This window comes from Thamnophis elegans, chromosome 6 (assembly GCF_009769535.1).
Source record: "Thamnophis elegans isolate rThaEle1 chromosome 6, rThaEle1.pri, whole genome shotgun sequence".
NCBI lineage: Eukaryota > Metazoa > Chordata > Lepidosauria > Squamata > Colubridae > Thamnophis > Thamnophis elegans.
In genome coordinates, this window is record NC_045546.1 from 61297502 (window position 1) to 61309776 (window position 12275).

A 12275-nucleotide genomic window follows, 5' to 3' on the forward strand; every position below is an offset into this window, starting at 1 on the left:
AGATTTTTAAAGCAGAATTGGCGACCCTCGGGACTCTTCACCAAACGCGGAGCCACCAAACTGCCTTCTTCTGCCCGTTGCTGCGCCTCATCTTTTCTCTCTCATCAAAAGCTGAGGAAGGGGGGAGCAGCGGAGGGACCCCGGGACACATGAGAAAAGCAGGCTGAGTGAGAGCAGTCGTTAGGCAACAGCCATACCTTTAGAGCGAGGGAGTCCGCCAGCGCATGCTGTGTCTGAGTCACTCTCTCACCCCCTTCTCTCTCTTGAGTCTATGGGTGGGGGAGTTTTCCAAGTGCCAGAAACTTGCCCGAAAGGTCCGAGAAGCAGCCTCCCCACCCCACCCACACAGCAACCCGCCCATTTGCCAGCAGCAGCAGCTCTTTTACGAGTTCAACATCGTGCGGAGTTGAGTGAGGGAGAGGGCCATGTCCGGCACCTCCAACGTCGCCGCTATGAAGAAAGTGGTGCAATAGCTGCAGCTCGAGGCTAGCATGAGCTGCGTGAAAGTTTCACAAGCTGCAGCTGATCTGAAGCAGTTTTGCCTTCAAAATGCACATCACGATCCTTTATTAACAGGAGTTTCATCAAGTACAAATCCATTCAGACCACAGAAAGTCTGTTCTTTTCTCTGATTTGATCTAACAACTTTTCCTAACTGATTAGGTTGAATATGGAAATGAAACAAGATGGCTTGGAGCCTGTACAGAAACTTTGTATTAATGCAATAATTGTAATTGTAATTTAATAAATTTATATGCCGCCCAATCCCGTAGGACTCCGGGTGGCTTACAAAGTACAAGAATAAAAATAAAAAGTTAAAATATAGGGAAAGAGGAAACAGATTTAAAAGCAACACACCATACACTCAACCTAGGTGGGGCTGGACCTCGTTCATGGGGTCAACAGCCCCAGGCCTGCTGGAACAGCCAGGTTTTAGTGGCTTTTCGGAAGGCCGAGAGAGTGGGAAGGGTCCGGATCTCTGCGGGTAGATCGTTCCACAGGGCCGGAGCAGCTACAGAGAAGGCCCTCCCCCAGGGGGACATCAGCCGGCATTGTCCGGTCGACGGCACCTGGAGAAGGCCCAGCCTGTGAGATATTATCAGCCGTTGGGAGGTATGTGGCAGGAGGTGGTCTCGCAGATATCTGGGTCCTAGGCCATGTAGGGCTTTAAAGGTGATAACCAGCACCTTGAAGCGCATTCCGAGACCGATAGGAAGCCAGTGCAGCTCGCGGAGGATAGGTGTTACGTGGGTGAACCGAGGTGCACCCACGATCGCTTGCGCGGCTGCATTCTGGACAAGCTGAAGTCCGCTGAGAGGTCAAGAACCACCAGGATAGAGGAATGTCCTCTATTCCTGGCCCACCAGGGATCATCGGTCAGTGCAACCAAAGCAGTTTCGGTGCAGTAACCAGGCCTGAAACCCGACTGAAAGGGATCTAGATAGTCTGCTTCATCCAAGATCCGTCGGAGTTGAAAGGCCACCACCATCTCAACAACCTTCCCTACAAAAGGGAGGTTGGAGACTGGACCTTAGTTTTTAAGGATAGCTGGGTCCAGAGAAGGCTTCTTAAGGAGGGGTCTTACCACCACATCTTTCAGAGGCTGCAGGAAAGATCCCTCCTGTAGAGAGGTGTTAACAATCCTCTGGAGCCAGCCTCGTATTACCTCCCTGCTGGTTGAGACCAGCCAGGAGGGACACGGGTCCAGTAAGCAGGTGGAGGCACTCCGCTCCCATGGCCTCAAGAGTGACAGGCTGGAACTCGCTCCAAGAAATCCGATCAAAGCCCACCCTCGGCATCTCCGCTGGTACTGTCTAAGTGGAATCCAGGTCCATCCGAATCTGAGTGACTTTGTCCGACAGAAACTGAACAAATTCCTCAGCTCTTCCCTGTAAGGGTTCCCCCCACATCCCTCCCTTTCAGGAGGGAGCGGGTTATCCTAAACAGGGCGGCCAGGTGAGATTCTGCGGACGCAATAAGAGTGGAAAAATGAGTACATTTTGCTGCCCGTATCGCCACTAAATAAGTCCTAATAAAGGCTCTTAGTTGTGTTCGGTCAGATTTGGAGTTAGCCCTCCAGCGTCGCTCTAGGCGTCTCTTTTGGCACTTCATCTCCTGGAGTTCCTCGGTAAACCAAGGGGCCCTCCTGGATCCACTGCCGCGGAGAGGCCGCAAAGGCAAAATCCGGTCTAGTGCCTCAGCCGCCGCTATATTCCAAGCAATAGCAATAGCAGTTATACTTATATACCGCTTCATAGGGCTTTCAGCCCTCTTTAAGCGGTTTACAGAGTCAGCATATTGCCCCCAACAACAATCCGGGTCCTCATTTTACCCACCTCAGAAAGATGGAAGGCTGAGTCAACCCTGAGCTGGTGAGATTTGAACAGCTGAACTGCAGAACTGCAGTCAGCTGAAGTAGCCTGCAGTGCTGCATTTAACCACTGCGCCACCTCGGACTCTGTCGGATTGTGGGCAAGGGAGTCAGGTATCTCTCCAAGCTCTGTCTGAAATCCCAATGGGTCCATCAGGTGCCTGGGGCAGAACCATTTAATCGGCTCCACCTCCCTGCAGTGGGGGAGTAGTTTCCGAAAATCAAACCTCATTAGAAAATGATCTGACCATGACAAGGGCAAGATCTCTATGCCTTTCGGTTCCAGATCACGTCTCCACTGCCCCGAGAGAAACACGAGGTCGAGCGTGTGTCCCGCTGTGTGAGTCGGACCCTGAATTAAGTCCATGGTTGTCATGGAAGCCATGAACTCCTGCGCCCCATCTGAGCGTTCGCCAAGAGATGGCAGTTTGAAGTCCCCCAGTACTATCAGTCTGGGGAATTCAACCGCCAGTCCAGCTACTGACTTTAGGAGTGCAGGCAGGGCTGTTGTAGCGCAGCTGGGAGGTAGGTACGTTAGAAACAAGCCCACTTGACCCCCTAGGTCCAGCTTCACCAGAAGGGACTCACACCCAACAGTCTCAGGAGCAGGGATCCCATGACGGACTAATGACTCTCGGATGATAGCTGCCACTCCCCCACCCCTTCATTGGTGTTGTGGTTGGTGGAGCACCTGAAACCCTTCTGGGCACATTTCTGAGAGGGGGACTCCTCACTCGTGGCGCAGCCAGGTTTCAGAAATACATGCCAGGTCTGCCCCCTTGTCTAATATTAAGTCCCGGATGAGGGGAGCTTTATGAATCACAGACCTGACATTTAGCAACAGCAACCTGAGACCAGGGCCCTGACATCTCTTGCCACCTGGTCCTTGAGTTGAGCTATCAGGGCCGGAACAAGGGATTGCTGTGATGTAGCGATCCCTCCTTCCCAGTAATGGCTAGCCCTGTAGCTCCCATCGTACCTGCCTCTCCCAAATGTAACCGGGATGTGTAATGTGCCAACTTTGAGCTTGTAAGATTGCTATTGTTTCAAACCGCCCTTAAAATCTACCTCTCTAACAAGTTGTATGCTTTCCTGTCTGAAGGATGTTGCTTCACTCAGCCCGGAAGGCACTTTAAAAAATAAAACACACATACACACACACACAAACACACAAACACACAAACACACACACACACACACAATAAAAACAAATTACAATTACATTACAAATAATATTGAATTCCTCCCCCCTGCCCCCTCCCTCTGACCCACATACCTTCCAGCTGCGTCAAAAATGCAAGATTTGGTCTAGCCAGGGCTTGGCAGGCTAGGATAGTTGCTGCTAGAGTCACCATGTGGATGACTCTGCTTAAATGTTTTTAAAAAGCCTCTAAACAAAGTGCCCTCTGCAGGAGGAGGCAAGAGAATCACGTGCCTCATTTGCATAAGGAATTTTTTGCTTTTTAACCCTTGCTTAACTCTTAAAAGGTGAAAAATTTCTTATGCAAAAGAGGGCCATAGTTCTCTTGCCTCTCCCTACAGTTAGCACTAAGCAGACTCAGAGTCACTGTGATTTGGAGTCTGGCAGCAACTACCTTGGCCTTTTTAATTATTTTAAAAATTCTTTCCTTTTCCTCATGAGACTGGTGAGGCCCCTCCTCCCCTGCCTCCAGTGACTGCATGTCCCTGAGAACTGTTATTAGAAGGGAAAAAGATACTCTTATTGGGAATATATGCTCCCAATCAACAGCAAGATAAATTTTATAAAACGCTCCATACTAAGTTAGTACATTGGAGCTATAGATCTTGCATATTACTGGGTGACTGGAACGGTGTTATGGATACCAAGAAAGACAAGAGGGGTCTCCAGCAAAATATCCAAACACGAGCGAAACTACCCAAGTCCTTTTTCGATATGATGGATGATTTTGAACTGAGAGACATCTGGCGAGAAAGGAATGCAGAAGAACATGACTTTACATTTTTCTCCAATAGACATCAATCTTTTTCTAGGATTCATTTCATACTAAAAACCAATGATTTGCTTTCTAGGGTAAAGAAGATGAAGATATGTTCCAGAGCTTTATCAGATCATAATCCGGTTTGGATGGAGCTGGAACTTGGGACACAAGCAAGAAGAACTTAGAGATTGAATGAAAACTTATTTAGATATGAGAAAAATATTAATATTAATGAATGTAAAAAATTGCTAAGAGAATATTTTGTTTTTAATATGAACAAGGGTACATCTATGGAAATGGTTTGGGACGCAAGAAAAGCGTATATGCGAGGTGCTCTAATAAATTTAATTAGGTTACATAGATGTAAACAGGGTGGAAAAAGAATCGAACTAGAGGAAGAAATCAGGAAGAGAGAACAACAGTTAACACTAAACCCAGGAGATAAGAAGATTAAAGAAGCAATTATTTTATTAAGAGAGCAATTTAATATGCTGATGTCAGACCAGGTGGCTATGAACTTGCTATACGCAAAACATAACACTTTTTGTAATGCAAATAAATCTGGTAGATGGTTAGCATATCTGATTAGGAAGAAACAGAAATCTCGCAATATATCAAAATTACATTATAAAGGGAAGGAAGTGTACCAACAGGATGAGATTCAAAAGGTTTTTCGTGAATTTTTCACAAGATTGTACATGAATGACAAAATGCAAGGCTTAGAGATAGATAAATACCTGGATAAAGAAAAAAATAACCATAGTTAAAGATGAGCAGAGGGAGAGATTGAATCAAACAATAACTTCGGGGGAAATTCTCCAGGTAATTAAACAGCTAAAGATAGGGAAAGCACCGGGTACAGACGGGCTGACATCGGCTTATTACAAAAATTTACAATTAGAAATGGTAGAACCTCTTAAGGACTATTTAATAAGATCCAAAGTGAAGGGAAGGTACCCCCATCTTGGAAGATAGCCTTCATATCTTTGATACCAAAAGAAGATCAAGATCTTAGTCAACCAAAAAATTATAGAACTATATCATTACAATACAGATTATAAAATTTTTACTAAAATGCTAGCGAATAGGTTAATGTTGGTTATTCAGCAACTGATTCATAATGATCAAACCGGTTTTATACAAGAAAGACAAATGAGAAGTAATTTAAGACAAATTGTTAATATACTAAAATATTTGGGAAAGAATAATCAAATCCCTGCTGTGCTTATATTTCTAGGTGCCAAGAAAGCGTTTGATTGAGTGAATTGGCAATTTTTATTGAAAACAATGCAAAAAATGCAAATAGGAGAGCACTTTTTACAATCAATTAAATCAATATATCAGGAACAAACAGCTCAAATTATAGTCAATGGAAGCTTAACAGATTCATTTAAAATCGAGAAAGGTACAAGGCAGGGTTGTCCCCTATCCCCATTACTGTTTATCATAACTCTGGAATTATTGTTGAATAAAATACAGGGATCAGATGATTTACAGGGAATCAAGATTAAGAATCAAGAATATAGAATACGTGCTTTTGCGGATGATTTGGTTATAATATTAACTCAAACACAGGAATCTAGCAAGTTTTTAATGAATATGATGAATCAAAACGGCCAAGTGTCCGGATTTAAAATAAATTTAGGAGAAAAAAAGATGCTAGTTAAAAATATGAACACTAAACTCAAATCAACTAGAAAATGTTACTTTACACCCAGAGATCAGATTCGAACAACAAACACATATTAGTGGTGCCCTGAGTTGGGAAAGCTAAAGAACCACTCCATTCGGTGATCAGAGCTTCCCCTGAGGAGTTACACCAAAGTGTATCTCAGAATTGTCATTAAAACTCAATTCAACTAGAAATCGTTACTTTTGACGCAGAGATCAGATTCAAAAAACAGATACATATTAGTGGTATCCTGAGTCGGGAAAACTAAAATACCACTCCATTCCGTGATCAGAGCTTTCCCTGTGGAGTTAGACCAAAGCGTATCTCAGAATTGGCAAAAGAACTCAATTCAACCAGAAAATTTTGCTTTTGAACCAAAGCTCTGATTCGAACAACAAATACCTATTAGGGGTGTCCTCAGTCGGGAGAGCAAAAAAACCACTCAATTCGGTGATGAGAACTTTCCATGATGAGTTATGCCAAACTGTATCTCAGTATTGGCAGAATAACTCAATTCAACTAGAAAATGTGACTTTTGACACCGAGCTCAGATTCAAACAACAAAAACATATGAGAGGTATCCTGAGTCGGGAAAGCTAAAATACCACTCCATTCGGTGATCAGTGCTTCCCATGAGGAGTTACGCGAAAGGGTATCTCAGAATTGGCAGAATAACTCAATTCAATAGAAAATGTTACTTTTGAACCAAAGCTCAGATTTGAACATCAAACATCTATTAGGGGTGTCCTGGTCGGGAAAGCTAAAAAAACCATTAAACGAGAAAATGTTACTTTTGAACCAAAGCTCTGATTCGAACAACAAATCCATATTAGTGGTATCCTGAATAGCGAAAGCTAAAGAACCACTCCACTCGGTGATCAGAGCTTTTCCCTGAGGAGTTACACCAAAGTGTATCTCAGAATTGTCAGAATAACTCAAGTCCACAAGAAAACGTTACTTTTGACCCACAGCTCAGATTTGAACAACAAACACATATTAGTGGTGTCCTTAGTCGGGAAAGCTAAAGAACCACTCCATTCGGTGATCCGAGCTTTCCCTGTGGAGTTAGACCAAACCGTATCTCAGAATTGGCAAAAAAAACTCAATTCAACCAGAAAATTTTCCTTTTGAACCAAAGCTCAGATTTGAACAACAAATACCTGTTAGGGGTGTCCTGAGTCGGGAAAGTTAAAAAACCACTCCGTTTGGTGATCAGAGCTTTCCCTGAGGAGTTAGACCAAAGTGTATCTCAGAATTGGAGAAATATCTCAATTCAACCAAAAAGTGTTACTTTTGAACCAAAGCTCTGATTCAAACAACAAACACCACTAAGGAGTGTCCTGAATCGGGAAAGCTAAAAACCCACTCCGCTTGGTGATCAGAGCTTTCCCTGAGGAGTTAGACCAAAGTGCATCTCAGATTTGGCGATATATGTCAATTCCAACAGAAAGTGTTACTTTTGAACCAAAGCTCTGATTTGAACACCTCTAAGGAGTGTCCTGAATCGGGAAAGCTAAAAACCCACTCCGCTAGGTGATCAGAGCTTTCCCTGAGGAGTTAGACCAAAGTGTGTCTCAGAATTGGCGAAATATCTCAACTCAACCAAGAAAGTGTTACTTTTGAACCAAAGCTCAGATTCGAACAACAAACACTTATTTGGGGTATCCTGAGTGGTGAAAGCTAAAAAACCACTCGGTTTGGTGATCAGAGCTTTCCCTGAGGAGTTACACCAAAGCGTATCACAGAATTGGCGAAATATCTCAATTCAACCAGAAAGTGTAACTTTTGAACCAAAGCTCTGATTCGAACAACAAACACCTATTAGGGGTATCCTGAGTCGGGAAAGCAAAAAACCCACTCCGTTTGGTGATCAGAGCTTTCCCTGAGGAGATAGACCAAAGCATATCTCAGAATTGGCGAAAGATCTCAATTCAACCAGAAAGTGTTACTTTTGAACCAAAGCTCTGATTCGAACAATAAACACCTATTAGGGGTATCCTGAATCGGGAAAGCCAAAAACCCACTCCGTTTGGTCATCAGACCTTTCCCTGACGAGTAAGTACAAAGTATATATCCGTATTGGCGAAAGAACTAAATTCAACAAGAAAGTGTTACTTTTGAACCAAAGCTCAGATTTGAACAACAAATACCTGTTAGGGGTGTCCTGAGTCGGGAAAGCTAAAAACCCACTCCGTTTGGTGATCAGAGCTTTCCCTGAGGAGTTAGACCAAAGTGTATCTTAGTATTGGCGAAAGAACTAAATTCAACCAGAAAGTGTTACTTTTGAACCAAAGCTCTGATTTGAACACCTATAAGGGGTGTCCTGAATCGGGAAAGCTAAAAACCCACTCCGTTTGGTGATCAGAGCTTTCCCTGAGGAGTTACACCTAAGCGTATCTCAGAATTGGCGAAATCTCTCAATTCCACCAGAAAATGTTACTTTTGAACCAAAGCTCTGATTCGAACAACAAACACCTCTAAGGTGTGTCCTGTGTCGGGAAATCTAAAAACCACTCCGTTTGGTGATCAGAGCTTTCCCTGAGGAGTTAGACCAAAGTGTATCTCAGATGTGGCCATATATCTCAATTCAATCAGAAAGTGTTACTTTTGAACCAAAGCTCAGATTCGAACAACAAACACCTATTGGGGTATCCTGAGTCGTGAAAGATAAAAAAAAACACTCTGTTTGGTGATCAGAGCTTTCCCTGAGGAGTTAGACCAAAGTGTACTCAGTATTGGCGAAAGAACTAAATTCAACCAGAAAGTGTTACTTTTGAACCAAAGCTCAGATTCGAACCACAAACACCTGTTAGGGGTGTCCTGAGTCGGGAAAGCTAAAAAAAACACTCCGTATGGTGATCAGAACTTTCCCTGAGGAGTTAAACCAAAGTGTGTCTCAGAATTGGCGAAATATCTCAACGCAACCAGAAAGTGTTACTTTTGAACCAAAGCTCAGATTCGAACCACAAATACCTGTTAGGGGTGTCCTGAGTCGGGAAAGCTAAAAAAACTCTCCGTATGGTGATCAGAACTTTCCCTGAGGAGTTAAACCAAAGTGTGTCTCAGAATTGGCGAAATATCTCAACTCAACCAGAAAGTGTTACTTTTGAACCAAAGCTCATATTCGAACCACAAATACCTGTTAGGGGTGTCCTGAGTCGGGAAAGCTAAAAAAACACTCCGTTTGGTGATCAGAACTTTCCCTGAGGAGTTAAACCAAAGTGTGACTCAGAATTGGCGAAATATCTCAACTCAACCAAGAAAGTGTTACTTTTGAACCAAAGCTCAGATTCGAACAACAAACACTTATTTGGCGTATCCTGAGTGGTGAAAGCTAAAAAACCACTCGGTTGGTGATCAGAGCTTCCCCTGAGGAGTTACACCAAAGCGTATCTCAGAATTGGCGAAATATCTCAATTCAACCAGAAAGTGTTACTTTTGAACCAAAGCTCTGATTCGAACAACAAACACCTATTAGGGGTATCCTGAGTCGGGAAAGCAAAAAACCCACTCCGTTTGGTGATCAGAGCTTTCCCTGAGGAGATAGACCAAAGCGTATCTCAGAATTGGCGAAAGATCTCAATTCAACCAGAAAGTGTTACTTTTGAACCAAAGCTCTGATTCGAACAATAAACACCTATTAGGGGTATCCTGAATCGGGAAAGCCAAAAACCCACTCCGTTTGGTCATCAGACCTTTCCCTGACGAGTAAGTACAAAGTGTATATCAGTATTGGCGAAAGAACTAAATTCAACAAGAAAGTGTTACTTTTGAACCAAAGCTCAGATTTGAACAACAAATACCTGTTAGGGGTATCCTGAGTGGTGAAAGCTAAAAAACCACTCGGTTTGGTGATCAGAGCTTTCCCTGAGGAGTTATACCAAAGCGTATCTCAGAATTGGCGAAATATCTCAATTCAACCAGAAAGTGCAACTTTTGAACCAAAGCTCTGATTCGAACAACAAACACCTATTAGGGGTATCCTGAGTCGGGAAAGCAAAAAACCCACTCAGAGCTTTCCCTGAGGAGATAGACCAAAGCGTATCTCAGAATTGGCGAAAGATCTCAATTCAACCAGAAAGTGTTACTTTTGAACCAAAGCTCAGATTTGAACAACAAATACCTGTTAGGGGTGTCCTGAGTCGGGAAAGGTAAAAAACCCACTCCGTTTGGTCATCAGAGCTTTCCCTGACGAGTAAGAACAAAGTGTATATCCGTATTGGCGAAAGAACTAAATTCAACCAGAAAGTGTTACTTTTGAACCAAAGCTCAGATTTGAACAACAAATACCTGTTAGGGGTGTCCTGAGTCGGGAAAGGTAAAAAACCACTCCGTTTGGTGATCAGAGCTTTCCCTGAGGAGTTAGACCAAAGTGTATCTCAGAATTGGAGAAATATCTCAATTCAACCGGAAAGTGTTACTTTTCAACCAAAGCTCTGATTCGAACAAAAAACCCCTTAAGGGATGTCCTGAATCGGAAAAGCTAAAAAACTACTCTGTTTGGGGATCAGAGCTTTCCCTGAGGAGTTAGACCAAAGCGTGTCTCAGAATTTGCGAAATATCTCAATTCAACCAGAAAGTGTTACTTTTGAACCAAACTCTGATTCGAACAACAAACTCCTATAAGGGGTGTCCTGAATCGGGAAAGCTAAAAACCCACTCCGTTTGGTGATCAGAGCTTTCCCTGAGGAGTTAGACCAAAGCGTATCTCAGAATTGGCGAAAGAACTCTCGATTAACATCTTTTATTTCATTTTCATTTTCCTTTATACAATCACTTAAATACTGTGCAGTTAAAAAAAGCAATAAACACAACTCATAACACTTCTATCCTTCATACACCCTTTCTTCTACCCCTCCAACTTTCATTTCTCCCCTCCAACAATCCCCTCTTCTACTTCCCCTCCCCCTCAACCATTCCTTTCTCCCCTTCCCACCATCTCACCCTCCTTACATTCCCTTCTCACTCCCTCTTAATTCCTCCCTCTTCTTTCCCTCTACTCCTCACTTCGGTGTATTTTTACTATTCATTGGTCTATTCGTTTTGTAATTTACACTAAAATTATAAGAAAAAAAATTAAAGGAAAGGAAAAAAAAAAGAAAGAAAAAAAAGCAACAGTATCCAAGTGCGTTCATTGTTTTAAAAATTGAATCTATATTTCCACCCTCCCCCCTCCCCCCCATGAACCCCCCCTCCCAGACCCCCTTCCGACTTCCCAGATCCCATTCCCGACATCGTTCCTTATCAAGCAAAGTCTGGAGTATATTGAAACCAAATAGATTAGAAGCTAAAAAAAAATAAAGAAATAAAAAAATAAAAAAAAGAAAAAAAAGAAAGGGGAAAAAGACCCCCCCCCCCAAAAAAGAGAAATCAATAAACTCTCTACCTTAAGCTCAGCTTCCCATCATTATTAACACTTAAGCCAGTGATGGGCAACCTTTTTGGCGTGGTGTGTCAAAAATCGGCAAAAAATCGAGCATAACTCGCGTTGTGTGTCACTTCGACAAAAACATAATTTTGCACAATTTATAGTTTAAACTACAAAAATATATAATTGCAATATAATTGTATTTAATAAACCAAAAACAAATTATTTAACATAGCTGCTTAGTAACTTCTTTGTTCATCAGTCGATTTCGTATGTTGCCCTTGATATTATTATCAGTATCACTTACCAACGGTCCTGCTTAGCAACCAAAATGTTGGCTCAGAAACTCTGGCATTGAAGCGTGCAAGTCTTAAAGCTGTCAAGTTACAAGACCCTTGCACCCCTAACCCTTTAGGAAAAAAACCCCAGGGGTCTTCAAACCTGACAGCTTTAAGCCTTGTGGACTTCAACTCTTCAACTAAAAGAGAGACTGATAAATATTAAAAAAAATAAAACCAAAAAGCAGCTACTGCAGTGGCTTAGAATTTTACTCAATTACTGTTGAGCCCATGGAAAGTTCTGCAGCCCCAGGAGCAAAGGAGGGGGGACGGAGAGAGAGAGATTGGCTGTTTGGGGTGCTTGGAACCACCTGGCCCTCCCCAAAGGAAACCCTCATTTGCAGGATGAGCCTCGACTGGCTCTGCCCAGCGGGGTTACCCCAAGCGCCATTGGGCAGCGAGGGATGCTTATCCTTTTTCCTTCGGCTGCTTCAGCTGGGACTTCAGACACCCCAAGGGAGGGACTTTATCGGGCCTCCCCCTCCCCACCCTTTGAATGAAGGTGTGATATGGCTCCTCCATCCCTGCTCTTTAACCCAGCCAGAATTACAGGAGGGCTGCCCCC

The 12275-nt window shown here is 43.2% G+C and overlaps 1 pseudogene; it reads left to right on the forward strand.

The window, feature by feature from the left end:
* The first annotated feature begins 425 nt into the window (after positions 1-425).
* LOC116510629 lies at positions 426-648 on the forward strand (annotated as a pseudogene).
* The last annotated feature ends 11627 nt before the right edge of the window (positions 649-12275 follow it).